Source organism: Suncus etruscus, chromosome 1 (assembly GCF_024139225.1).
Source record: "Suncus etruscus isolate mSunEtr1 chromosome 1, mSunEtr1.pri.cur, whole genome shotgun sequence".
Classification (NCBI taxonomy): Eukaryota; Metazoa; Chordata; class Mammalia; order Eulipotyphla; family Soricidae; genus Suncus; species Suncus etruscus.
The window spans coordinates 131,434,607-131,462,452 of NC_064848.1; the positions used below are offsets into that span (position 1 = coordinate 131,434,607).

A 27,846-nucleotide genomic window follows, 5' to 3' on the forward strand; every position below is an offset into this window, starting at 1 on the left:
AAAATACTTAAGGGCCGGAGAGATAACATGGAGGTAGGGCATTTGATTTGCATGCAGAAGGACATTGTTTTGAATCCCAGCATCCCATATAGTTCCCCAAGCCTGCCAGGAGAGATTTCTGAGTGTAGAGTGAGGAGTAACTCCTGAGTACTGCCAGTTGTGACCCAAAAACCAAAACAAAAACAAAAACAAAAAATAAAGTATAAACATACTTAAGTATGTTTTTAATAAAAGCTATCTTTAAGAAACCATATTTAGGGGCCGGCAAGGTGGCGCTAGAGGTAAGGTGTCTGCCTTGCAAGCACTAGCCAAGGAAGGACCACAGTTCGATTCCCCAGTGTCCCATATGGTCCTCCAAGCCAGGGGCAATTTCTGAGCGGTTAGCCAGGAGTAACCCCTGAGCATCAAATGGGTGTGGCCAAAAAACAAAACAAAAAAATAACAAAAGAAAGAAAAAAAAGAAATCATATTTATGCATTAATAGGAAATTATATACTACTTTCTAATATTTTCTAAAGGCATTTTAGAAAGCTAATTTATGTTGTATATGGGGTTTGTATTTGAAGGGGAAGGTTAATATTCATTTACAAGATCTTTAAGACAGGATTTTGTTGTATTTGTATTCTTTAGTGCCTTGTATATAATCTGTACAAAATAAATTTACTATTTGATTCTGTATAATTAAGGTGATTCTTGGTATCATAAAGAGCCTTACAAGTTCTCTCATTTTTCATATTCCCTGCAAATATATTCTAGGAGTACAATCCAAGACTATTTTCACAATATATTTAGTACTGATTATTATTCATACATACAAATATTTATCAACAACTCACTAGGCTCCCAGGTGCTGAAGCTAGAGCAGTGATGAGAAAAATACACACACACATATACACACACATATAGTAATTTCCTAGATTCATGAATCTTTTATTTGGGGGAATCTGTGAATACAAAGATGAGGTCAAGTTGTAACTTACCCAAGAAGTACACACTTTACAATAAAAAACTCTATGTAACATAAAAGAATGGCATCATTGAGGAATGAAAGAATGAATTCTACTCTATGACAAATCAGTTATTTCTATGTAGTTCTTGTATTCTAAGGTACCATTTTTCTCAAATATAGGGAATGTCACACAACATATCCACACATAAATAAGACTCCCCTATTCAGATGATAAAATTTTTGTTTTATGTAGTTTTCCATAGTTAGTTATCCTTAATTTCCCAGTAACAAAAACTGTTTCCCAAGTTCAGCAGCTATAAGGGGTTTGGTTAAAGTCTATTTTTAAATAAGCCCAGCTTAATATTTTAATTTGGAATATAACAGTACCTTTTTTTTTTTACTTATGTAAGGGTTTGTTTAAATAAGTTAACATGGGGTTAAAGCAGTACTTAAAGTACTTAGAACACTGTGGGGGCATAGGCCTATCAACCAATGTTAATACCATCAGTATTATCATCTTTAAAGTTTATTTTTATTGCTGTAGTGCTCACCGGTTATTTAATTCGATAATTTTTTCTGTATTGTTGTGGTATTTCAATTACCTGTGTCACATCCTCTCTCAAACTGAGGTTGGAAGCCTCTAGAGAGACTCAGCCCATTTTCAGCGTATTTGACTTTTGACTTTTTTTTTTCCTCTTATTTTGTACCCCATTCTATTGCTTTTCTTGCCTTCAAACAAAACCACATACCTCGATTTTTCTAGCTCTGCCTTTTAAATAAAAGGGGAAACGAGGGTTTCAGGACCAAACAGATATGAGATCACTAATAGTAAGCCAGACAAAGAGGGGTCCACCTACTCTAGCAGCCCAAGGGGTGATGGTGGGGTATATGAGTTATAGAAAGGGAACTGGAATGGGGGGAGGACATAGTTGGTGATGGGTATTCCCCTGATTCAATGTTAATATGTACCTAAAACACTACTGTGAAAGATATGTAAGCCATTATGGGAAAAATGTTTTTAATCAGAAACTTTCTTTGACTTACATGTATTATTATATCAATTATATTATATGTTATGTTATTGTCACTATATTATGTTATGTTAACTTAACTCATTATGTTAATCAATTTTGTCTCTTGAATAAATTCTTACAATAAAAAATAAATAAAAAATAAAAAATTTTTTAAAAAAAGTTTATTTTGTTTAAAAAAATGATGTAAAGGTTTGTAAGGGACTTTCTTAATTCTATAATTCTAACAATGTCTCTATATATTGACCTAATATCACACATAACTTTTGTACTGTACTATCACTATTAACTAAAGACAAATTTATCTTATACTGAGTGAATCAGTTAATATTTTATAGTCTATTATAGAATATTTTATATAATGAATAAAAACCATAAAGAATACATTAAAAAGTTATGGACAGGGGTTGGAGCAACAGTATAACAGCTATGGTGGTTGCTTTTCATTCACGCAAATCAAGTTTGATCCTCAGCATCTCATATGGTCCCCCAAACACAGCCAGGAATAACTTCTGAGTGGAGAGTCAGGACTAACCCCTGAGATTAGTAGGGCATAGTCCAAAACCAATCAAACAAAATGCTACAGATATTGGAGCTTGAGAGATAGTACATTAACAAAGGTACATGTCTAGCAAAACATAATGGTCCTGTCCACAGCACTGAATATGGTCCCTTTAGCACCATCAAGAGTGATCCCTAAGCATGGATTTGGGATGAAGTAATTACTGAGCACTTCTGGATATGGACAAAAGGCACACATTGCCTGTTAATTTACACAAATCATCTGTTACATTACTACTATAATATACAACGTTTACCCCAAATAATAAAAGATGTTTCATATTTCCGCACATTCACATGCCTCCCCTAAAAAGATGATAGTTAAAATACTCATGAAATCTTCATTAAATAGTTAAGGAATAATCTAAGTTGAGTTGGTGTTGTTCTAATGTCTACTTAATTGACATGATATTAACAGAATATGAAAGGCAAAGAAAACGAATGGTATGGCCCTATAAGTCAAGAATGAAAGTGATGATTTGAAAATATGTGGGATTATTATCTCTGTGCCTTTAAGAATAAAAAGTAATGGTCCCAGAGAGATAGCACAAGTGTTTGCCTTGCAAATAGCCGATCCAGGACCAAAGGTCGTTGGTTCAAATCCCGGTGTCCCATATGGTCCCCCGTGCCTGCCAGGAGCTATTTCTGAGCAGACAGCCAGGAGTAACCCCTGAGCAATGCCGGGTGTGGCCCAAAAACCAAAAAAAAAAAAAAGAATAAAAAGTAAGATATGGTAGTATTTATTGTTTTCTCCTTTATTTCTTCAAATTATTTTTTGGGGGGTTTAGGCCATATCTTCTGGTATTCAGAGCTTACTCCTGGTTCTGTTCATAGGGACTATACTTGACAAGACTTGGATGATAGAGACTACATTTGAAAAGACATGTGATGCTGGTAATAGAACCCAGGTTGGCTCTGTGGAAAGCAAATGCCACATTGTAATAATTTCTGGACCCTTCACACAGCTGTTAGTTGTTTTACTGTTCCTTTTTTTGTTTAAACACTATGTTTACAAAATTTTAATTCATTTTAAATCATAAAATGTACACCAACCTTCACCAATGGAGATTTCCCACCACCAATGTCCCCAGTTTCCCTCCTACCCTTCCCCAAGGCATTTTACTTTCTCTCTCCATCTCTCCTTTCTCCCTTCAACCTCCCTAGCTCTGTCTCTCCTTCTGTGTCTCTATTCTCTTTTTGAAACTGTGTTTATACTATTTTTAATTAAGGGTGGAAACCATGGATATCACTTTATCTTCATTCAAAACCCAGTTCCTGTCCAGAGATATCAATTTCAACTATCAATGTCATGATGGTACCTTCTCTACCCTAATTGCACTGACACTCTATGACTAGTTTCCTACCATGACTAGTCCACTCATCTATTCTCAAGCACTTAGGTTGTTTTCATATACTGGCTATTGTAAATAGTGTTGAGATGAACATCAGAGTGCAGAGGCTTTTATGTATTGTTTTTAGTTTCTAGGGTATATGTCTAAAAGTGGAATTGCTGGATCATCTAAGAGTTCAATTTCTAGTTTCTTGAAGAGTATCTGCATTATTTTTAAAAACGACTGTGCCATTCTCTGTGATGTAAGATGATATCTGATTGTTTTAACTCCCATCTTTCTGATGATTAGTGATGTGGAGCATTTTTGCAAGTGCCTATTGGCCATCTGTAATTATTCTTTGAGAAAATGCTTGTTCATTTTCCCCCATTTTTGGACAGGGTTATGGTATGTTCTGTTTTTCTTGCTAAATTCTACTACTACCTTGTATATCTTAGATATTTACTACTTATCAAAAGAGTAACAGTTTCAATAGGCATTTTCAATAGATGCAGAGAAAGTATTTGGCAAGGTCCAGCACCCAAACATGATAACAACTCTCAACAAAATGAGAATCGAAGTAAATTTCCTCAATATAGTCAAGCCATCTAACACAAGCCCATTGCAAACATACTAAATAGGCAAACACTAAAAGCCTTTTCTATAAGACTTTCCTAACAAGACAAGGTTGTCCCCTTTACTACTTTTTTTAATTTATTTTTTGGTCCACACCTGGTGATGCTCAGGGTTTACTCCTGGTTATGTGTTCAGAAATCGCTCCTAGCTTGTTTTCCAGTACTATTAAATATAGTGCTGGAAGTACTTGGCATAGAATTTAGGCAAGAACAAATATATTAGAATTATCCAGACAGGAGAGGAAGATGTCACTGTTTGTTGATGACACGATAATATATTTAGAAAATCCTAAACAATTTACGAAAAGCTTCTGAAAAATAGACCTGAATAGTTAATTGGTAGGCTAAAAAATTAATACACAAAATACATGGGTTTTCTACATAAAATAAGAAAATAAGAAAAGATATATTTTAAAAATCCCATTCACAATTTTACCTCAGAAAATCAAGTATCTTGGAGTCAACTTAACTAAAGGTGTGAAAAACCTATACAAAGAAAACTACAAAACACTGTTTCAAGAAATAAGAGAGAACACAACGAAATAGAAACTCATGGATTGGTAGGATTAACGTCATTAAAATGGTAATACTTCACAAAGCATTGTACAGACTTAATGAAATCCATATAAGAATAATTGATATAAGAATAAGTATACGAATATAAGAATATTGAATATAATATAATATTGAATATAAGAATATTCATCAATATCCTTGATGAATACAGATGCAAAGATCCTCAATAAAATTCTGGCAAATAAAATTCAATGCCTTATCAAGAATATAATTCACTATGATCAAGTAGGTTTCATCCCAGGAATGCAAGGATGGTTTAACATTCATAAATATATCAACATAATACACAATATAAACAAGAAGAAAAATAAAAATCACATGATCATATCAATAGACACAGAGAAAGCATTCAATAAGGTTCTACACCCATTCTTGATAAAAACTCTCAGCAAGATGGAAATGAAAGGAATCTTTATCTATCATTTATCACAAGCCAATGGCAAAATTATCCTCAAAGGAGAGAAACTGAAAGTCTTCCCTCTAAGCTCCGGTACAAGACAAGGTTGCCCCTTCTCACCTCTCCTATTTAACATAGTACTGGAAGTACTTGCTATAGTGATTAGGCAAGAAAAAAATATCAAGGGAAACCAGATAGGAAAGGAAGAAGTCAAGCTCTCACTATAAGCAGATGACATGATACTATACTTAGAAAACCTTAAAGATTCTATCAAAAAACTTTTAGAAACAATAGATGCACATAGCAACATAAGCAGGCTATAAAATTAACACACAGAAATCAATGACCTTTTTTATACACCAAAAATGATAGGGTAGAAATGTATATTTAAAAAAACAACCACATTCACATTAGTCTCACATAAACTCAAATACCTTGGAGTATACTTGACTAAAGATGTGAAGAACCTATACAAAGAAAACTATAAAACCCTGCTACAAGAAATAAGACACGTGGAAATGGAAATACCCTGCTCTTGGATTGGCAGGATTAATATCATTAAAATGACAATACTCCCCAAAGCTTTGTACAGATTTAATGTGATCCCTCTAAAGATACCCATGACATTTTTCAAAGAAATGGATCAAACACTTCTGAAATTCATTTGGAACAATAAACAACCACGAATAGCTAAAGCAATATTTGGGAAAAGAAATATGGGAGGTATTACTTAACCCAACTTTAAACTGTATTACAAAGCAATAGTTATTAAAACAGCATGGTATTGGAATAAAGACAGAACCTCAGATCAGTGGAACAGGATTGAGTACTCAGAGAATGTTCTCCAGATATACCGTCACCTAATTTTTGATAAAGGTGCAAGAAATCCTAAATAAAACAGAGAAGGCCTCTTAAATAAGTGGTGTTGGCACAACTGGCTAGCCACTTGTAAAAAAGCGAACTTAGACCTCCAGTTAATATCATATGAAAAGGTAAAATCTAAATGGATCAAAGACCTAGATATCAGACCTGAAACCATAAAGTATATAGAACAACATGTAGGTCAAACACTCCATGACATTGAGACTAAAGGTATCTTTAAAGAAAAACTACTCTCCAAACAAGTGAAAGCAGAAATAAATAAATGGGACTATATTAAGCTGAGAAGCTTCTGCACCTCAAAGGAAATAGTGCCCAGAATACAAGAGCTACCCACTGAATGGGATAAGCTATTCACCCAATACCTATCAGATAAGGGGTTAATATCTAAAATATACAAGGCACTGACAGAACTTTACAAGAATAAAAATCTAACCCTATCAAAAAATGGGGAGAAGAAATAATCAGACACTTTGACAAAAAAGAAATACAAATGGCTAAAAGGCACATGAAAAAAATGCTCCACATCACTAATCATCAGGGAGATGCAAATCAAAACAACTATGAGGTACCATCTCACGCCACAGAGATTGCACACATCAGAAAGAATGAGAACAAGCAGTGCTGGCGGGGATGTGGAGAGAAAAGAACTCTTATTTACTGCTGGTGGGAATGCCGTCTGGTCCAACCTTTGTGGAAAGTGGTATGGAGATTTCTACAAAAGCTGGAAGTTGAGCTCCCATACGATCCAGCTATACCACTCCTAAGGATATATCCTAGGAACACAAAAATACAATACAAAAATCCCTTTCTCACACCTATATTCATTACAGCATTGTTTACAATAGCCAGACTCTGGAAATAGCCTAGATGCCCCTCAATAGGTGAATGGTTAAAGAAACTGTGGTACATATACACAATGAAATATTATGTAGCCATCAGAAGAGATGAAGTCATGAAATTTACCTATACATGGATATATATGGAATCTATTATGCTGAGTGAAATAAGTCAGAGGGAGAAAAATAAACACAGAATGGTCTCCCTCATCTATGGGTTTTGAGAAAAATAAAAAACATTTGTGTAATGATTTTCAGAGATTAAATAGAGGAGGACTGGAAGGTCCAGCTTCTGACATGAAGCTCACCACAGGGATCGTTTAGTGCAGTCACAGAAATAATTACACTGAGAACTATTATAACAAAATGTGGCTGAATGAGGAAAGTAGAAAGCCTGTCTAGAGTACAGGCCGGTGAGGGGTGGGGAGGATAGACACTTGGGATATTGGTCAAGGGAATGTTGCACTGGTGAAGGATATATATATATATATATATATATATATATATATATATATCCTTTTATTTTTTAATATATATATTTAAAAAATAAAAAAGAAAAGATAAGGCCTCCCAATTCTTACCACAGGCTGTGCTCTTTACACTGACTGTATAGAAAGAGGAGGTAGAGTAAATGTACCCCTTATACACGTCAACACAGGCCCTTTGCCTGGTCTATATTGTGAATTGGGGGACAAAAATTATAAGAATAAATGATACTTTTCAGAGATGTGAATCAAGCACTCCTTAAACTCATGGATCAATAAATGTCTATGAATAAGTAAAGCAATATTTGTCAAGAAGAAGATGGGAAAAATCATTTCCCTCAACTCTAAACTGTATAATAAAGCAATAGTCATTAAAACAGCATGGTATTGCACTGAAGACAGATCATCAAATCAATGTAATAAATTTGAAAATTCTGACAATAAGCCCCAAAGGTATACAATTAAATAATCAGTTAATTGATAAAATAATATTTGATAAAGGGACAAGAAATACAAGTTAGAACAAGAAAAGTCTCTTCAACAAGTGATGTTGAAATTTTGGTGAGCTACATGCAAAAAGAGTGAACTCAGGCCTCTGAATTGACCTCCAGAAAGGTCAAATCAAGACAGATTAAAGACCTTGATAAATAATTGAAGGTAGGAAAGCCTCTTCAACAAGTGGAATTGAAAATTTAGCAAGCTACATGCTTAAAAAGTGAACTCTTACGTCTGATTTGACTTGTACAAAGGTCAAGTCAAGATGGATTAAAGTCCTTTATATCAGACCTAAAACTATAAGGTCCATAGAGGGAAGTGCAGGCAGAACACTCTGTGTCACTGAAACTAAACATATCTTCATAAATAAAACACCAAAGTCCAAACCATTAGAGACAAAGATAAACAAACTGGATTATATTAAACTGAGATGAGTGTGGCAAAAATAAATTTGAATTACTGCTAATTTTTCCAATTTGATTCTTTAATGTGATAGATTAACCAAAGATGATATGATCAAATTAGTTAAGAGAGGGACTGCTTGCTTTTAGATGCTTTTAAGATATAGTATTCGAAAAAATAAAACTACAGGTACTACATTGTTTACATTCATCTAACAAATCTTTAACACTCACAAAGTGAGCGGCTTGAAATAAGTCTTTCCCCTCACCTCACAATTATGGGTCTAGATGTAAACATTCAAGGTTCTGGCTGGATTGGTTCTTACAGCAGTCTCTGAAATCTGTTACAAGATTTTCTACTACACTAGATTGCTAAGAAAGCTGGAGCACGTGGCTTAGAGATGCTTTCTCCCATATCTTCTTTCTTCAGTCTCTGAAGTTGTTATTTTTCATCCCCTTTTCACAAGGATAATAGATTAAGGGTGCTAACTTCAGTTTCATTCTATCTGTATTGATCCTATATCCAACTAAAATCACACTCTGAGTTCTAGGAATAATTTTAATCTAGGAAGAACATGGGTACATTGTATGTGCTTTTCTCATTAAAAAAAAAAAAACCCTCTCTCCTAGCCTTCTCCCTATGACCTATGCAAATAGCAAGATTTGTGGCTACAGAGGTGGGATGTCATTGCCCACACTTAAGTGGAAAGTCTTCTGGCACCACAAAAAGACCTTGGGGTGTGTAAAAGAGTTAATATGGAGCCTGTAGTTGTTCCCATGGCAGTATGCTTCAGGGGCAGAGAAACCATGTATCTCTTAGGCCAAGGGAATTCCCCGTTATATTTTCCCCAATGTTTACTGTGCCTATGCAAAAATAAATAAATAAATAAATACAAAAGAAAGAAAAGAAAAAAAAGAAACACAACCCTTTTTTAAGAAGTTGTTGGTCTGTTTTTGATTCTATTTTTCTTTGTTTGTTTCTTAGTAGCAGATGGTTTTGTTTTTTTGGTTTACTCTTTTTTTTTTTTTGTAATCTTTTTTGTACTTTTTTGTTACTCCCTAATTGGTTTTTCCTTTCGTTTTTTTTTTTTTTTTTGGTCTTGTCTCATTTTATGTTGTTTTGTTACTTTTTTCTTCATTTTTTTCTTTTTTCCCATTTCTTCTTCCAAAGGGATACTTACAGCACCTAGACAGGCTTCTCCCATATCCCTTCTTATATCTCAAATAGAGCCACATTACTGGAGTCACCTTGATCAGCATCAAGGAGAAAAATGGATGGTACCAAGACCAGACAGTCGTATGTCCATTTGGTGCAAATAAAAAGTTATCAGACTTGAACACAAAATCCAAAGTCAACGACAACAGAAATGATATCCAATCTACATCAAGCTGTACATGGGGGGGGGGACAGCTGCACTAGCATTATGGGGAGACACGGGGTAGAGGAGGAAGAAAAGGGATGCATACTTGGAACAGAAGTGGAGGGAAGACAATACTGGTAGTGGGAATGCCCCTCATTCTTTACTATTACGTGCCTTATATATTACTGTGAAAGATTTGTAGTTCACTTTGCCCACAATAAAAAAGAAAAGAAAAAAAACATTAAAAAAGGGAGTTAAATTATACATTCTCATCTCCAAATCCCCAAAGCAACAGTACTTTAAGAGCAGCATTCTTAACCTTTTAACACCTGCAGGTCACAACCTCTTCTGTACATCTGTCATGCATGGCCTGACAGTTAATTCCAAAACAGTATACCAGTAGATTTCAACTTTCCTATACCAGCTGGACAATGATTCTAGGAAAGGTGACACTCAATCACTGATTAGAGCTCCCAAAGATAAACATTTTATTGGATAACGTATTATATTTGTTAGTTTTGTTTAAATGTATACATAAACAATGTAATTATATGGTATGCTATAAAACTTTTAATAAAAAGAATTCTAAATCTAGAGAGTTATAGTGGATAAGGGGCTCACCTCACTTATATCTAATCTGGGTTTGATCCCCAGCACAAAAAGGTTCTTTAATCACTTTCAGGAGTGATCCCTGATTTAAAAAAAATGAAGAATAATTCCTGAGTATCAGGTATCCATACAACTATATATGGCTCTAAAACAACAACAAATATATGACTATACTAAATTATTCTGCAAGTTACTACTTGTTTATAATCTTTAACATTTATCTCTACTTAAACTTCTACTGTGTGAATATGTCAAATTATATTTATTCACTCTTCTGTGATAAATATTTGGGCTGTATTCACTTTCTTTTTTAGGTTTTTTTGGGCCACACCCGTTTGATGCTCAGGGGTTACTCCTGGTTAAGCACTCAGAAATTACCCCTGGCTTTGGGGGACCATATGGGATGCCGGGGAATCGAACCGCGGTCACGATCTTTCCTTGGCTAGCACTTGCAAGGCAGACACCTTACCTCTAGCGCCACTTCGCCGGCCCCTGTATTCACTATTTTAACATTTTAAATAATTTTTCAATGAGCATTTTTATATGTTTCTATGTATTTGAATTTCTCTGGAGCATACTCCCAGAAGTTCAATTTTCAGATCACTAAAAAGCTTCTAATTATTGTTTGTAAATATTTATACTTCATTTAGAAACAAGAAAGTTCTTAATCCTCTATATCCATATTAAAACTTTATTCTTCCAAATTTAATAAATGGAAAATGACAAACTATATCTCATGATATTATTTTTGATATCCTTCCTAGGCTTACCATGGATTTCAATTATCTTTTGATTCTGCAGTGGGGTTGAAAGATGATTCCCTAGAGTATATGGCCAGGCCAAACCCCTGGTGTTTGCAAATATTTATAAAACATGACTTTTCATGTGAAGTGAAAATATCATCCTACTCTATTTGGTGGCTTTTTTATGTAAAGAATAGAGAAGATAGGAGTGAAGGTGAAATGTGAGGATGAAGGAAGACTCTGATGCTGACAGTAAGTAAGGAAACTCCAAGAATGCCCACAGCCGACAAACACTACATGTTCTTCTCCTAGAAATTACAGGGAGAAAAAAATACTGCATAAGCCTCACTTTTAGAAGCCTGGTCTTCTAAACTGGGAGAAGATAAATTTGCCTTAAGTCATCAGTCTGTGGCAATTTAATAGTAACTATCTAAATCTAGTTTATTGACTATTTAGGTTTCTAAGTCTTGGAACTGTTGTTCACAAATTACTTTGCTCAAATATTTTTACTTTCATATTTATATTTCATATATAAATCTTATATATCAAGCACTGTTTCAGTCTTTACCTACACTCTAGCCTCTCATGAAATCTTGCTAATTTTAGACACAGTAACATCTTAGTCTTCGTTGTTCCTTTAACTTGGTTTTGCATATATTTCAACTTTACAAAACGTATTAGTCATTCAGTTATGCTTGGTACACTGGTTTACTTAGAGTCATTTTTTAGGCTTAAATTCTCCTTCTAAACTTTTGTTTTCACAATTTTGTATTTAATATTTCTAGAATGTATCTATGAAGTTTGAGGAAAGAATCCAGTATTCTTTAATTCCACATATATAAACCATTCTACCCTCACTGTGTATTTATCCACCATTATTCCCCTTAAACTTTAAAGTGCTACCTGTGAAACATAATCAAGTTTAGATCTACGCAGGGGCCTATTTTTGAATTGTTAGCTTTATTTCTACTCTTCTATTAACAGCAGACTCTCAACTATAATATCTTTGATATCCAGACATCCCGCAGAGAAACTCTCCTCCAGTCTCCTCTTCTATTTGATCAATTTTTAAGTTAACATAGCTTATAACAGGGTAGGAATTTATGCTATAGGCAAGTGTATCAAACCTTCCCCCATTGTTTTTTTTCTCAATCTCAGCTCTGTTATCTTGATTTCTCAGTAACCTCTCTAGTGATTAGTTCCATGGTGTAGTTCTTATTTATGTGATTTTCAACTGCAAACCCCTTGGAAATTCTGGGTACCCACATGGGACACTATGAGCCATGACTGAGAAACACTGCTTTTTGTTACACATTTTTGGTGGGGTGTAGATAATGGGTATATTATATTATAATGGGTATATTAGCTCTCTAAGCACTCAGTCCAATGGTGTTTGAGGAGCATGCAGAGCCAGGGATCAAATTTGGATTTAATTACCTCAGTGGCCTAAATTTTAGGCTACTCTTGATCCTATGGACTATTCTATATGAGTTCCAATATTAGTTTATCAAGTAATAAAAAAATCATTTTGGGATTGTAAGATTAACTAAATGAAGGAGAAATGACATTTTCATGAATGATGAACTCCTCCTGAGTCATTGAGAAATCTTTCTCCTCAATGTGTTTCATAATTTTTTTATATTACTCGCAAGTTTTTTTTTTTGTACATAACAGGTACTTTGTATCTTACTGAAAAAAATTTCCTTCCACCATTTATTAGTAAGTTATTGCTATTTTTTTACATAAAGGACTAGAAAAGTCTGTAAGTCTAATTAGTTTTTATCCAGCAATCTTGCTAAAGTCATTGATTTCAACAGTTCTACCAAAGTCATACTTTAAGTTGTGTAAGTAGAAAACATAGCAGCTGTTTTTATCTTTACCTGTACAAGTTCAGGTCTTTCTGTTATATATCCTATTGCATTTACTAGACTTTCCTAGTATATAAATATAAAATATTGGAGAAAAAAGTGACAATAGTCATATTTTGCCATTTCTTGATTAATGTAAATTTACAATATAGCCCCCATTATCATGGGGAGTGGCCCAATTTTCCATCCACTTCTCCAAAATAGAAAATTTTCCCCTTAAATAGTTGGTGAACATTTGACTTCCTTTCTTTTGATGAGATAATCAAGATTTCCAATGACATTTCATTCAAGGTTTCTATTTTTTTTTATTAAATCAATTTTATTTTCCAACTAAAGTACTACTACTTTAATTTTCAGATTTTATTGGCATAGTGCTATTCAAATTAATTGCACAATTTTTAATCATCAGTTAAATGTCATTTTCAATTCCTATGTATTTGAATATTTTTATTTTCAATTTAATTTGGTAACATTTGTATCATAGGTACAACTAGATTTTAGTTTTATTTCTTTAGCATTTTAACATTTTATTTTTGTGTTTATCATGTTAACTTGTTCCCATTTCTCATTAATTTATTCATATGGCCATTATGCACATGTTAAATATCAAAACCCAAACATTAGCTTATTTATTATAAACAAAAGCATATTTAGTAAAGACTATATCTATCATTGCTATGCTAGTTGAAATTGCCAAATCAAATATAAATGTCTTGGTTTCAGCTTTCATAAAATGTTCTCAGTCCATGGCCACCACTCTAGCCCCTGACAGATGAATTCACCACTCTTATTATCAGACTGGTTTTGGGACTATGAAATTAAGTATGGGTGGTAGAAGACTCATCTAAGATATCCTCTCTTTGAGAACAGGACTTGAAACAATACTTCTTTGTGTTGATGAGTTGTGAGGAGATTTTGAGGTTCTGATCTCTTCCATCAATATAAGCTATCTTAGTTTCAGTATCTGCTTTTATCCCTCCAGTACCCAGCAGGGGGTGGAGTCTCTCCATGACATAACTTCTCTCTTGGTAGTGAACATCACTAGTTATTCTCTCTAGCTTGGATTTTTGGACATCATAACCTGGCCAACGATCCACTTCTATAACAGACCTAATTTGCTAAATTACTTGAGCCCAGTTCAAACCATATAAATACAAGCTGAGAAAGTCACACAGGATTTCTACATATTAAAAATTGAAATAGCAGGATGCCAGGGGTGTAGGTCAAGTGTAAGAGCAATTTGTCTAGCATATGGTGGCTCTGAATTGGATCATGGTAATAAATATAACCCTACCCATACCAAGCAGCAGTAAATGTGAACCTCACAAAAACAAATATATAATTAAAGCAAGAGATAATATTTTATCAATATACCCACATAAAGAGAAGGCTAGTGTCATTCTAGGCCTGTGTTCCAAGCCCACCTGTCAGGTCTACCTGCAGTCCAGACTGAAGGGCTAAAGAAACAATCAAGCAGGAAGGGCACTTTCTTTCTTGTATAACTTGTTTCCATCCCAAGTACTACATGTAGTTCCCAGAGTCCACCAGGTATAACCCCAAGGTACAGAGCCAGGAGGAAGCCCTGAACATCACAAGGTGTGTTCCCAAAGCAAAAATAAAACAAAATAAACTGAGTTTATATTTCTTTGAATGGGGTCTGGAAGATATAATTCTGACTTTAAACAAAATTTCTTTCCCAAGGGCAAAGCCATGATACTTATCTTTTATGGTCAAAATTCGCCCTGGTTTAAGAATTTCAAACTCTTTCAAACTGTTAACAGGAAATATGCACATTAAGCAAGTAGGAAAAAAACACAAAAATATAGATAGCATCACAGAGACAAATAGTATAGGTTAAGGTACTTGTCTTGTATTAGATGGAGCCTCTCATTTGGTTTGAACCCCTGACATCACATATGTGGAAAATGGCCTGAACACATAGAAATAAGCCCTGAATACTGCTGGATTTTGTCCCTAGGGAAAACAACCTAAAAGGTAGTACAGGGAACACATTGAAAGGATTATGATGTCTTTTCTTAGTAAGGTATCACTGAAGTGTATTTATTTACCTTTTTGTTTATATGGGTGAGGGGCTGGGACACATGCAGTGGTGTTCAGGCTTAATCCTGAATCAATGTGCTTATGGGTCATTCATAGTAATGGTCAGGTCATCTTCAGTACAAAGCAGTGAAGCATGTAAGGTAATCAAGCATTATAACCCCTGTACAATCTCTATAACCTAATAGCGTCCAAATTTAAAAGCATTCACTCTAATCCTAATAGACATATTAATAACAACACATGATGTGCCCTATGATTTTATAAGAGCCATAATTTTTAAATAAAAATGATATAGAAAATTACTAATTTTAAAATATAAACATTCAACAAACTCATTTGCAGGGGCAAGCCTATAGTAGCATAAGAACAGTTTTTCATGAGGTTGGATATATTAATTAATCATACAGATATTAAAGTACTTTCTTTGCATGCAACCAATCCTGATGTGATCTACAGCAACAAATCCCTCCTACCTAGGGACCCTGAACACTGCTCTATCTGTATAGTTCCCCACATCATAGAATACAAGAAACACCTAATTCTCGGTCCCTGCCATTGAACCACTATACTACCTAGTCAAGAATCTCCAGGAGGGTATCCAACACCTCTCAAATACCACTTCGGAGACCCCAAAATATACATTCTTAGTCATGCAAGACCCAGAGTATTGATTTATATTTGAACACAAACATGTCTTTTTTGTTTGTTTTGTTTTGGGGCCACACCCAGTGAGCTAAGGGGTTACTCCTGGCTATGTACTCAGAAATCGCTCCTGGCTTAGGGCAACCAAATAGGATGGCAGGGATCAAACTGAGGTCCATCCAGGGTCAGCCAAAGAACATCTTTTTTATATTACTAAAAAAAAAAAACAACCTCCAAATATTAATAAGCTCTGTAACACATGACTACTCGGTGGTGTGATATTCAATATAAACGTTTTCACTTCAGATAAATATATAATAAATCACTTGACAAAACAGATTCATTCTAAGTGTGAATAGTTTGTCTATATTGTATGAATATTCTATCTCAATCCTATTTGTTTTATACATCCATACTTTTGAATTCATGATATGAATGATCCCATCCTATTTTCAAGTTTGCCATTACCTAACACTTCTTATCATCTTGAGTTAATTTCCCAAATACGCCTGTCAGAACCCAATTAAGAAGTTTTATATTCAACTTAGTTGGGTCCTACCAAATAAAGAAAAGTGACAGATACTTAGTGCAATGCCTAAGTAGTCTGGCAACTTGAAAATGTGTAAATTGAAGGTATAAAATTGGTTATAAATAGTTCTCGTTTTAAAGACTACTTGACTGAATGAACAACAACAACAAACATTAAATTGAATAAATAAGAGACCATGTAAAATCTCTTATAAAAACCTAAAGACAAGGTGATATAAAATGGCTGAGCTTTTTTCTCCCAATAAACACTGTCAATAACTCCCAATAAACACTGTCTGCTTTATATTTTATCTGGAAATTACCTTGCGATTCTAGGAATAAGCTTAAAATAAAAACGTAATCACTAAGTTTTGTACCAAAAGAAAATCTAAAATCTAAGTAACAGCAAAATCAGGAGAACAAATGATTTTCTATTTTAAAATTTTTAGACATATAACTGCTGAGTTCTTCCCATTTCTTCCACTTTTTAACTACTGAACTATTGAAATGAAAGTTTGTAACTTGAAAAAAGCATAACTCATTTTTCATATAGTAATGTTTTTGAGAAGAAAATAATGAATTTCAGCAAAGAAGTAGCATATCCTACATTCTTTACTTCAAGAACTTTGTACATTTAAGACTTTCGTAAGGTAGAAACCTAATATGTTTTGTTTAGATGACTGAGAAAAGGGTTGGCAATATCCAGTTGTGCTCAGGGCATACTTCTGGCTCTGTGCTTGAGTGCTTGAGATCCTGGCAGTGCTTGAGGGAATTTTCCAAGAAGTAAAGCAAGAATCTTGGAAAAAGGGCAAAGAATAATAAAAAGCAAGATATATATATATATATTCAGAATGTTTCTTATCAATAGTATCCTAACACTAGCCAAGAAAGTGTGTATGAGAAAGTTGAGTAAATAATGTACTATAATCTAAATTTTGAATCCTTGCTTCCAAGAATGCATATGCTTAAATCTTAACTCCAAATGTGTTGACAGTATTAGGAGAGAGGGGACAATGAATAGTGATACTTCAGATAGAAGGCAGAGACCATGTAAATGGTCTAAGAGCTCCCTAACTAGAGTGAACGCCAAAACTGGAAACACCTCAGTTCAATCACGTAGGCTCTACTAGCTAGACATTTATAAGATTACTACAACAAATAAAACCACTCATAAAATAACAGTAAAATCACTACTGTTTTGACTGCCAGGGGGTGGATGTGGAGGGACACTTAAATTTAAGACTTCCTCCAAGATGGCATCACTTTCCTCATGCACTGAAACTACTGATCCTAAGCTATTCTTTCATAATCCTAGTTTCCAAGAATCTTCTCAACAATAAATGTGATAGTGAACTCGATTCTGTGACATTAAGTTGACTACAAAAGAAAATGAAAATAAAAAGGTGAAAAGAAGAGGAAATCGGTATCCAGGTAAAGGGATCAAACATTCCAAGGTAATCCAGGTACAACCTACCCTTTCATTTAATAGTCTTGTTTTTTGATTATGGAAGGGACAAAAGTAACACTCTAAGACTACCTGGGGCTGTATGCATTTTCAAACGTTCACTTTTGGAATGTTTCTTCTTTCTATAAATCCAGTGTTTGCAGACTTTAGAAATACTGAAAAATCATTATGAAAATTGTCTCAAAAATTTGCTCTTACTTCCACTGTCAACAAGCCTGTGAGCTGTGGAACTGGACCAATGGTTTTCAATGGTGTGTGCATAGTCCTTAGATGTAAAAAAGGTAGAGAAACTGTGTACTACAGCATACCTTGAAGGCAATATATAAACAAAGGCTACTAGGTAGAGATTGAGGGAGAGAATATTGTCTTTTTTATTTTCAACATTCACTCAGTGGAGGTTAGGTAGATTTAATAGCTCTCTTGAAGATTTTATGTCCATCTATCATTATCATTGGTTTACTTCTACTGCCCATACTTTACTATCAGATATTCATGTAAGTAAGAAAAAGTCTCAGTGGTATTAAAAATATTATACTGAAAAATATGAAGTCCATATCCAGATTATGACTAAAAAATAAAATACCTAAAATAGACATTTATAATGTGATTCTCATCAAAATCACGTAGAGCTTAAAGATAACAGAAAGAAAAATTTATTCTTGAAAACTGTTTTCTGTCAATTGCAAATAACAGGCAAACAAAATTTTTCTCACAATTGAGTCTGCTCATAAAAAAAGTTCTTGCAACAAAATGGTACAAGTATTTTTTCTCAATGTTTCCTAAAAGTTAGTTTGAATTAACCACTTTATATTTTTTACTAATTTTGGAGCACTGAACTATTAAACTAGTACTCAGTAGTCATGCAAATATTGGCTGAGTGGAAATAAAGCAAATATGAGTGTCACCTTGCAGGTCTACTAGCCATTCTAGAGTAAGCCACTTTAAAGTGACTGTATGTCATTGTTAAAACAAATATACATTAACTTACACACTAACTACTATTTCTTTTTTTTTTTTAATATAATTTTTATTTTGATCATAGTGGCTTACATATTGTTGACAATAATATTTTAGGTACATATTTACATAAAATCAGGGGGGATTCCCATCCCCAAATTGTCCTCCCTACTCCCCCGTTTCTGTCTTACCTCCCATTTCCTCTTCCCTCACCCCCAGGGCGGCTAGAATATGTGGTCCCCTTTGTCTCTAACCAACTACTTAGTAGTCTTGCATCAGTTTGGTCTTGATGCCTCCCTTATTTCCCCCTCTAAGTAGGGGCAGGGGTAGCTAGTTCAAGTTGCGTGGTTTTGCCTGAAAAAGAGAAAATAAATAAACCGGGGTAAGAGTTTAATACCCCGAAAATGGGCAGAATCCTTCTAGAGGTTCTCATCATCGATTTGGGAAATGAAGGAGAAAAAGAAGTTGAAACACTCCACCAGTACCAAAAGAAGTGTCAAATATCCAGTGAGGACTCCAGCTATAACGATAAGCACCACAAAAAAACAGATAAAAAATAAACCAAAACAAACTAAAAACAAACACAAACAAACAAAAAACACGCCGTGGTCTTGAAATAAGAAACATGGCGTAGCACATAACGAAAGAAAAGAAAGGAAGAGAAAGAAAAGAAAGAAAAAAAAAAAAAGAATAATTGGGGCCAACAATTTCAATAATCACATCCAAACTGAGGAATCGACCAAAATAGCTAGGTAAATAAAAATAATAATAACAATAATAAATGAAGGTAAGATATATATATATACATAACCAAGGTTTTGTGTTTTTTGTATTTTTTTTTTCCCTCCTGCCCTGGCACAGTAAATATTGGGGTCATTCGAAAAGGAATTCACTTGCCCTATAAGATATGGGGTTTCTCCGTCCTTGGAGTATACTGTCATGGAATCAGCTCTAGTCTTTGCTCAGGATCATTACTCTCCAGGTTGTGGTTTTTTGTTTTTTTTTTTTTTTTGGTGTGTGGAAAGCTTCTGCTCTGTCCAGTGTGATACCGTCAGAGCTCTGTGTTTAGCAGTCCCAGTATCTGTACATATCCTGAGGTGGGACTTATGGTGAAGTCAGTCTTTGTGAATCTGGAGGTTCTGTTACCTCAGTGCCATTTTAATCCATCTTCTGTGGTTGGTGATCTTGGTCTTTGCGCTGAACCTAGGAAGGCATCTAGGATAGCGTCTTTCTTTGTTCTTCCAGAAGCCCCTTTCCGTTACAATTGTCTCTGCCGGACCTTTGGGACTGGGGATCATACTTATTGTGCAGGTCTTAGTTCAAACCCTAGACTAGGGCTTTTTTATTGGTCCCAAGATGTATACAGTCTGGTCGTGGTTCTAGTATCCAGTCATCTGTAAATCACGATCTTGGCTTTTGGACCTACCAAAGGTTGCCACGTCTTCTGGTTTTGTCTTGTCGTTAGCTGGTGAGGTAGGCTAAACTGCTCTAAGGTCAAGTTGTTCACATTTTCCTCATTGTCGAGATATCATGTTAGAGCTGGCCCTTGTTGTTGACCCTGCAGTAATAAGGCTGTCCCAGATGGAGATTGTTTCTTACAGCTGTTGTGAGGAGCTGTGCCGTTTCTATGTCTGGGATCCAGGGTTCAAGGCTGGTTGAATGGTATCTAATCACCTGAGGTCTAAGTTGATTCCACATGACATATTTTCAAGGTAGGAGATAACCCTGTATTGTAAACAACTATGAGTTCCTATCTCTAGTAGATAAGAGCTCTTTTTTTTTTTTTTTTTTTTTACTATGTAAGATTTCCCCTTTATTTAGTGTGCCTTTGCAGGGGGAAGTGGTGCTCCATTATATGTCGGAGTATTTGGGGTGGACAGAGTGAGTAACAGAGATAGGTCACATACCCAAAGACGATTAAAAAAAAAAAAAAAAAAAGGAAATAAAAGTGTATGTGCCCACAAATGTATATGTAAGGCAAACATTTAAATAAATAAGTTAATTAAAAAAATATAAAAAAATTAAAATGAGTTAGCGAAGTTTTTAAAGGACCAATGTGGTGCAAAAGACTACTTTGCATTTGGGAGAGAACAGGTAAAGAGTTGGTGTATTACAGGTCTTATGCCTATGTTGGAAGTACAGTTTTCCCATTGTCTTTTGGATTTTTCTTGTGGTGTGTGGGTTCCCTGGCATCTTCCAATCACACCCCCTGCCCCCCTTCAGATTGGTAAAAATTTGCAGCTGGGAGGTCTTGGAAGAGTTCTTGCATTGGGGATACTATTGGACCTAAGTCCGGTTTCAAGAAACAGTCCATGTTAGGGGGATTTGGTAGGGAGGGTCTCGCAGCATGTGTCCACAGGGGAGTTGGCTGTCTTTTCTTGCAGGAGACGATGTGTGGGTTCGGTTGGGTGTCCCCTCGCCTGGGTGCTGGGTACTGGTTCATTGGGTAGGAGGTCGATCTTGATGCCTAAAAGATTAAGGACTGAGGGTGGAGAGTTTTAATATGGTGGGAGATCTGGATGGGATTGAGGGGTGAAGGGATAGTTGGATTTCCGGGGGGGAGAAAGGGGAAGATATATGGGAGGGGTATGAAGGAAGAGAAAAGAGAAAATACCGTAGAAAGGGAGAAGAGAAAGGGAAAAAAGTAAAGAGAAGAGTAGAAGAGAAAAAGAAAAGAGAAAAAAAAATAGAGAGAAGAAAGGAGAGAATAGCAAGGGAATGCTGGTTTGGTTGAATGTGTTCGATGACTAGAGCCTGTAGTTTAGGTCTGTACATCGCAGGTACTGCTTTGGTGGTCTGACTGGTCACGTGCTTCGATTCCTAAAAGAAGGTTTAACCTAGAGATAAAGTGAATGTTAAAGAGTTTTCTCGTGGCCGTCTCATAGTGCAAGCAAGGTATGGTATCTCGTGTGGTATCCCGAGTTGCCATCTTAGTTTGTCCGCCCTTTGTATCTAAGGGCGCCTGTGGAAAGAAAAGCTGAGAGGTTATTTTTAAAATATAGTAAGGTAAAGGGATTAAAACGTAGTGTTATGGTATGTTGCCATTGCATTACGTGATTTCCCGCGGTGTTCTATACTTGTGTTCCTGTTTACGATCTCTAAGGGATTATTGTGGGCCTTTGTTGTAGGAGTCTGGTTACATACCTGTTCTCTCCATGTTGCTGTTTCTGTTGTTGCTGTTTTCTTTGTGGTATAATGTGCAGTCAAGAGTTTGCATTGTTCCTTTTTCATGTATTTTGGACACTGCTCCCACGTATATGTTGACTATTACAGTGATCGGAGTTTCTACCCTGTTAAACCCTGTTATATGATTGTTAGGTATTAGTTGTGTATAAAATATATGTTCTAGGTGTTTCAGAATAGTGCTACCATTCTGTGTTTATCTTTTGTCTTCTGGCTTACTTCGTTTAACATAACATGATCTAGGTCCATCCACGTTGCTGCAAAGTCTGTGATTGTATCATTTCTAACTGCCATGTAATATTCCATTGTGTATATGTACCACATCTTAATGATCCATTCATCCGTTGTTGGACACCTAGGTTCGTTCCAAGATTTGGCTATTATACTGAGTGCTGCGATAAATAGTGGGGTGCATATGTATTTTGGAATGAATGTCCTTCCATCTTGTGGGTATATGCCTAGGAGGGCAATTGCTGGGTCAAATGGCAGCTCAATTCTGAGTTCTTTGAGCACTCTCCAGACTTTCCTCCATAGGTGTTGGACTAGGGGACATTCCCACCAGCAGTGGATGAGAGTTCCTTTCATACCGCATCCCCGCCAACAAAGGTTGTTTCCATTATTTTTGATGTGGGCCATCCTCACTGGTGTAAGGTGGTATCTCATTGTTGTCTTGATTTGGATCTCCCTGATGATGAGTGAAGGTGAGCATGTTTTCATGTGTTTGTTGGCCATCCTTCTGTCTTCCTCAGAGAAGTGTCTATTCATTTCATCTCCCCATTTTTTTATAGCTTTGTTTGCTTTTGGGGGGCTCAGCTTTCTGAGTGCTTTGTATGTTCTAGATATCAGCCCTTTATCTGATATGTCGAGTGAAAAGATTTTTTCCCATTCTGTTAGCTGTCTTCTTGCGTTAAGCTGGGTTTCTTTTGCCATGCAGAAGCTTTTTAGTTTGATGTAGTCCCATTTGTTTATATTTGATGCTAACGTTCTTGCCATTGGTGCTCCATTCTCAAAGACCTTTTTGATATATAGGTCTTTGAGTGTTCTGCCTATTTTATTCTCAATAAACTTTATGGATTCGGGTCTGATTTCAAGGTCTTTGATCCACTTTGAGTTGATTTTTGTATAAGGAGTAAGGTATGGGTTGATTTTCACTTTCGTACATGTGGTTTTCCAGTTGTACCAACACCATTTGTTGAATAGGCTTTCTTTGTTCCATTTCAGATTCTTGCCTCTTTTATCAAATATTAGTTGGCTATATACCTGGGGGTTTATGTCTGGGAATTCTGTTCTGACCCACTGGTCTGATGTCCTGTCTCTGTTCCAGTACCATGCTGTTTTGATTACTATGGCTTTATAGTATAGTTTCAAGTTAGGTAAGGAGATGCCTCCCAGCTTCTTGTTTTTCAGTATTTGTTTGGCTATCCTGGGTCTTTTGTGGTTCCAGATGAATTTTGTGAATGCTTGTTCTAATTCTTTAAAGAATTGTGTCTGGATTTGGATAGGGATTGCATTAAATCTATATAGGAGTTTGGGTAGGATAGTCATTTTGATTATGTTAATTCTACCTATCCATGAGCATGGGATGTTCTTCCATTTCTTTAGATCATCTTCAATTTCTTTCTGGAGTGTTTTGAAGTTTCCCTGGTATAGGTCTTTCACTTCTCTTGTAAGGTTGATACTATCTTAAATGGAATTGTATTTTTAATCTCTCTCTCCTCAACTTCATTGTTTGTATATAGAAACGCTACTGTCTTTTGTGTATTGACTTTGTAACCAGCCACTTTGCTGTATTGGTTAATTGTTTCTAGGAGTTTTACTGTGGACTCTTTAGGTTTTTCGATGTATATCATCATATCGTCGGCAAAGAGAGATAGCTTGTGTTCCTCTTTCCCAATTTGAATTCCTTTGATTTCCTTCTCTTGTCGGATTGCTATTGCTAGGACTTCTAAGGTTATATTGAATAAGAGTGGAGAGAGTGGACAGCCTTGCCTAGTTCCTGATCTTAGTGGGAATGCTTCTAGTTTCTCACCATTGAGTATAATGTTGGCTGTAGGCTTTTCATAGATAGCTGTAACTATCTTGAGGAAGGTTCCTTCTAACCCTATTTTGCTGAGTGTCTTTAACATGAAAGGATGTTGGATTTTGTCAAATGCCTTCTCTGCATCGATTGATATGATCATGTGGTTTTTGTCTTTCATGTTGTTGATGTGGTGTATAATGTTGATTGATTTGCGTATGTTGAACCAACCTTGCATTCCTGGGATGAATCCCACTTGATCGTGATGTATGATCTTTTTGATGAAGTGCTGGATTCGGTTTGCTAATATTTTATTGAGTATCTTTGCATCTATGTTCATTAGTGAGATTGGTCTGTAGTTTTCTTTTTTGGTAGTGTCTTTGCCTTCTTTGGGAATGAGTGTGATATTAGCCTCATAAAAGGAGTTGGGGAGGATTCCTGTTTTTTCTATGGTTTGGAAGAGCCTATGGAAAAGTGGTAGTAACTCTTCTTGAAATGTTTGATAGAATTCACCTGTAAATCCATCTGGGCCTGGGCTTTTGTTCTTAGGGAGTTTTTTAATTACATCTTCAATTTCCTCTGAGGTGATTGGTCTGTTTAGGATTTCTAGATCTTCCTTTTCCAGTCTTGGAAGAGGGTGTTTTTCCAAGAATCTATCGATTTCTACTGGGTTCTCTAGCCTAGTTGAGTATAGTTGTTCATAATATGATCTCATGATATGTTGTATTTCTTGGGGTTCTGTTGTAATCTCTCCCCTTTCATTTGTGATCCTATTGATTTGGGTGTTTTCTCTCTTTTTTTTGGTGAGTTTTGCCAGTGGTTTGTCTATCTTGTTTATTTTTTCGAAAAACCAACTCCTGGTCTCATTGATTTTTTGTATTGTTTTCTTGGTTTCTATGTTGTTTATTTCTGCTCTGGTTTTTATTATTTCTTGCCTTCTGGATGTGGTTGGACTTCTCTGTTGCTGATGTTCCAATTCTTTGAGGTGATCTTTTAAACTGTTGGTTTTGTTATTTTCCTGATTCTTGTCATAGGCCTGAATTGCTATGAGTTTCCCCCTAATTACTGCTTTTGCTGTGTCCCATAAATTTTGACATGTTGTCTCTTCATTGTCATTTGTCTCAAGGAATCTTTTTATTTCTTCCTTGAGTTGTTCTTTGATCCAGCTGTTGTTGAGCAGCATGTTGTTTAATCTCCAGGTATTAGTTTTTCTCCATTGCTTCTTCTTGACCTCAATTTTGAGCTCTGTGGCATAGTGATCTGAGAGGGTACTTCTAATGATCCTTACCTTTGTGGTCTTATATAGGTTGGCTTTGTATCCTAATATATGGTCTATTCTGGAGAAGGTTCCATGTGGGCTTGAGAAGAATGTGTATTCTGCTTTCTGGGGGTGGAGGGCTCTATATAAGTCTATTAGCCCTAAATCTTCTAATTTTTCATTCAGAGCTCTTATTTCTTTGCTATTTTTCTGTTTGGTGGATCTGTCCAGTGGTGATAGTGGAGTATTGAGGTCCCCTGCTATTATCACATTTCCCTTCATGTGTTTCTCCAGGTTTGCCAGTAGTTGCCTCACATATTTTGCTGGCTCTACATTAGGTGCATAGATATTGACCAGGGTTAGTGTTTCTTGATCTAATGTTCCCCTGATCAGTAAGTAGTGACCCTCTTTGTCTCTGATCACTTTCTTGAGGTTGAATGCAATTTGTTCTGATATAAGAATTGCTGTCCCTGCTCTTTTTTGTTTTCCATTGGCCTGAATAATCACTTTCCATCCTTTTATTCTAAGCCTGTGCTTATCCTGCATCTGTAGGTGTGTTTCTTGCAGACAGCAGAAGTCCGGTTTATTTTTCCTAATCCAGTTCTCTACTATGTGTCTTTTAATTGGAGAGTTTATTCCGTTAACATTTAGGGAGATTATTGAGAGAGAGGATTGTTGTGTAGTTGTGTTGTGTAGGGTGGTTTTTGTTACAATCGGGGGTTTGGATTGTGTAATTCGTCTTTGAGTAAGTCGTTTAGGATCAGTTTTGTTTGCACAAATAGTTCAAATTCGTTCTTGTTTGAGAATGTTTTTAGTCTATCCTCCCATATGAATGTAAGTTTTGCTGGGTATTGGACCCTAGGTTGGAAATTTCTTTCATTCAGTCGTTTAAATATGTCATTCCATTGTCTTCTTGCTTGAATTATTTCAAATGGGAGATCTGGTTTGATTCTTATGTCCCTACCTTGGTACTTGAGGTTTCTTTTCTTCCTTATTGCTTTAAGGAGTTCTTCTTTCTCTTTGTTTTTTGCCAATTGGATTACCATGTGTCTTGGTGTTTGTTTATTGGGGTCTATCTTATTGGGAACTCTTTTTATTTCCTGTATTGGCATTGCAGTATCCTTCCAGAGGGTGGGGAAGTTCTCCGCTATTATCTCTCTGACTACTTGTTCTTCCCCTTTCCCTACTTCCTCCCCTTCTGGTATACCCACAATTCTTAGGTTGTTTCTTTTGTCCTTTTTCATTAGATACTGGACCTTTCCTTCCAGTGCTTTGCCTTTTATTTCTTTGTTGGTTTCTTGATCATTTTTTGTTTGCAGTTTTCCTTCGAGTTCTTCAATGTGTTTCTCCAATTCTGTGTTTCTGCTTGTAAGGCTTGTTACTTTGTCTGTTAATTCCTTCACTTCTTTTTGTATGGAATCTCTCATGTTCTTTAACATTTCTTCTTTAATTTGGCTGATTTGTTCATCCATAGATTTCTTATACTCGATAGCTAGGGTTTCTCTAATTCCTTTTATTAATTCTTGCATTTCCTTCCTCATGGCTGCTTTTAGGTCTTCATCGCGTGTATCTGTGTATTTTGGTGGACTTGGAAGCTTGCAAGAGTTTGTCACCATATCTCCAGATATTAGTGATTTCCTTGATTTACGCATATTTCTTTGTATTTAATGGTGTGTTTTAGAGTGCTGTGCTTCTAATTTTCACCTGTTTTGATCCCCTGTGGTGTGGGAGTTGGTTCCCTCCCTGAGGGTGGTTCTAGAGGGACTTTTGGGTGAACTCGCTGAGGTTTTGATCCTCCTGTACTCTTTATGTGGCCTGGTTAGTTGTTTTCCTCTTTTGTTGGCAGCTAGTACTGGCCCTTTCCTGACCACAGTGGTGGGGGGCACTGTTTCTCCTCTCCTTTTTCTCCTCTCCTCTACTAGTTGGAAGTCAGTCTTCCTCTTTATTCCTGTCAGCAGGTGTAGTTCCGCTTCTGGCCACACTGGTTGCGGGCGCTGTTGAGCCTGACTCTCTGTTCCCTCCCTTATCTGGGGGTCAATGAAGCTCTGCTCCTCCGAGTTACCGCGGAAGAAATTCCCCCAGTCAAGCCCTCCCGGTAGCTGCTCTCAGCCCTAGGGGGGGTCTCAGGTCCACTCTGGGGCTCGGGGCTAGGTTGCTCTAGGTTACCTAAAGGTCCAGGGGGCAGGCCCAAGCTCACCTAGTCTATTCGTCCCACCTGTCCCAGCTGGGCAGGTGACTCCGGCCCACTAGGTACTAGGGAATGTCCTCCCCAGTCTACGCTCGGGTCAGGTGGGATGAACTCTGGGGCCTGGAAGTTGAGGCAACGGGTGGTGTGGTCTCTGTGCCAACCAGCTGGCCTCTGCAGTCTATGGGGGGGGGGGGTCGCGCGCAGGGTGGCTGGCGGCTGCGGGTAGTCCACGTGTGAGCGCCCTAAAACAGTGCACTCACCATGGACGCCGGGGTTCCCTACTCCCCGTTGGCGCGGCTGGCCTCTGCAGTCTATGAGGGGGGGGGTCGCGCGCAGGGTGGCTGGCGGCTGCGGGTCGTCCACGTGTGAGCGCCCTAAAACAGTGCACTC

At 36.3% G+C, this 27,846-nt stretch overlaps 1 protein-coding gene and 1 non-coding gene across 2 annotated transcripts in view; one reads left to right on the forward strand and one right to left on the reverse strand.

Annotated features, from left to right (window-relative positions):
- CADPS2 (calcium dependent secretion activator 2) overlaps positions 1-27,846 on the reverse strand; it is a 613,966-nt gene that overhangs the window by 409,496 nt on the left and 176,624 nt on the right.
- On the forward strand, positions 7,760-7,892 carry LOC126031547 (small nucleolar RNA SNORA51). The gene has a single exon (XR_007503386.1). It is a non-coding gene; the product is annotated as a small nucleolar RNA SNORA51 (small nucleolar RNA).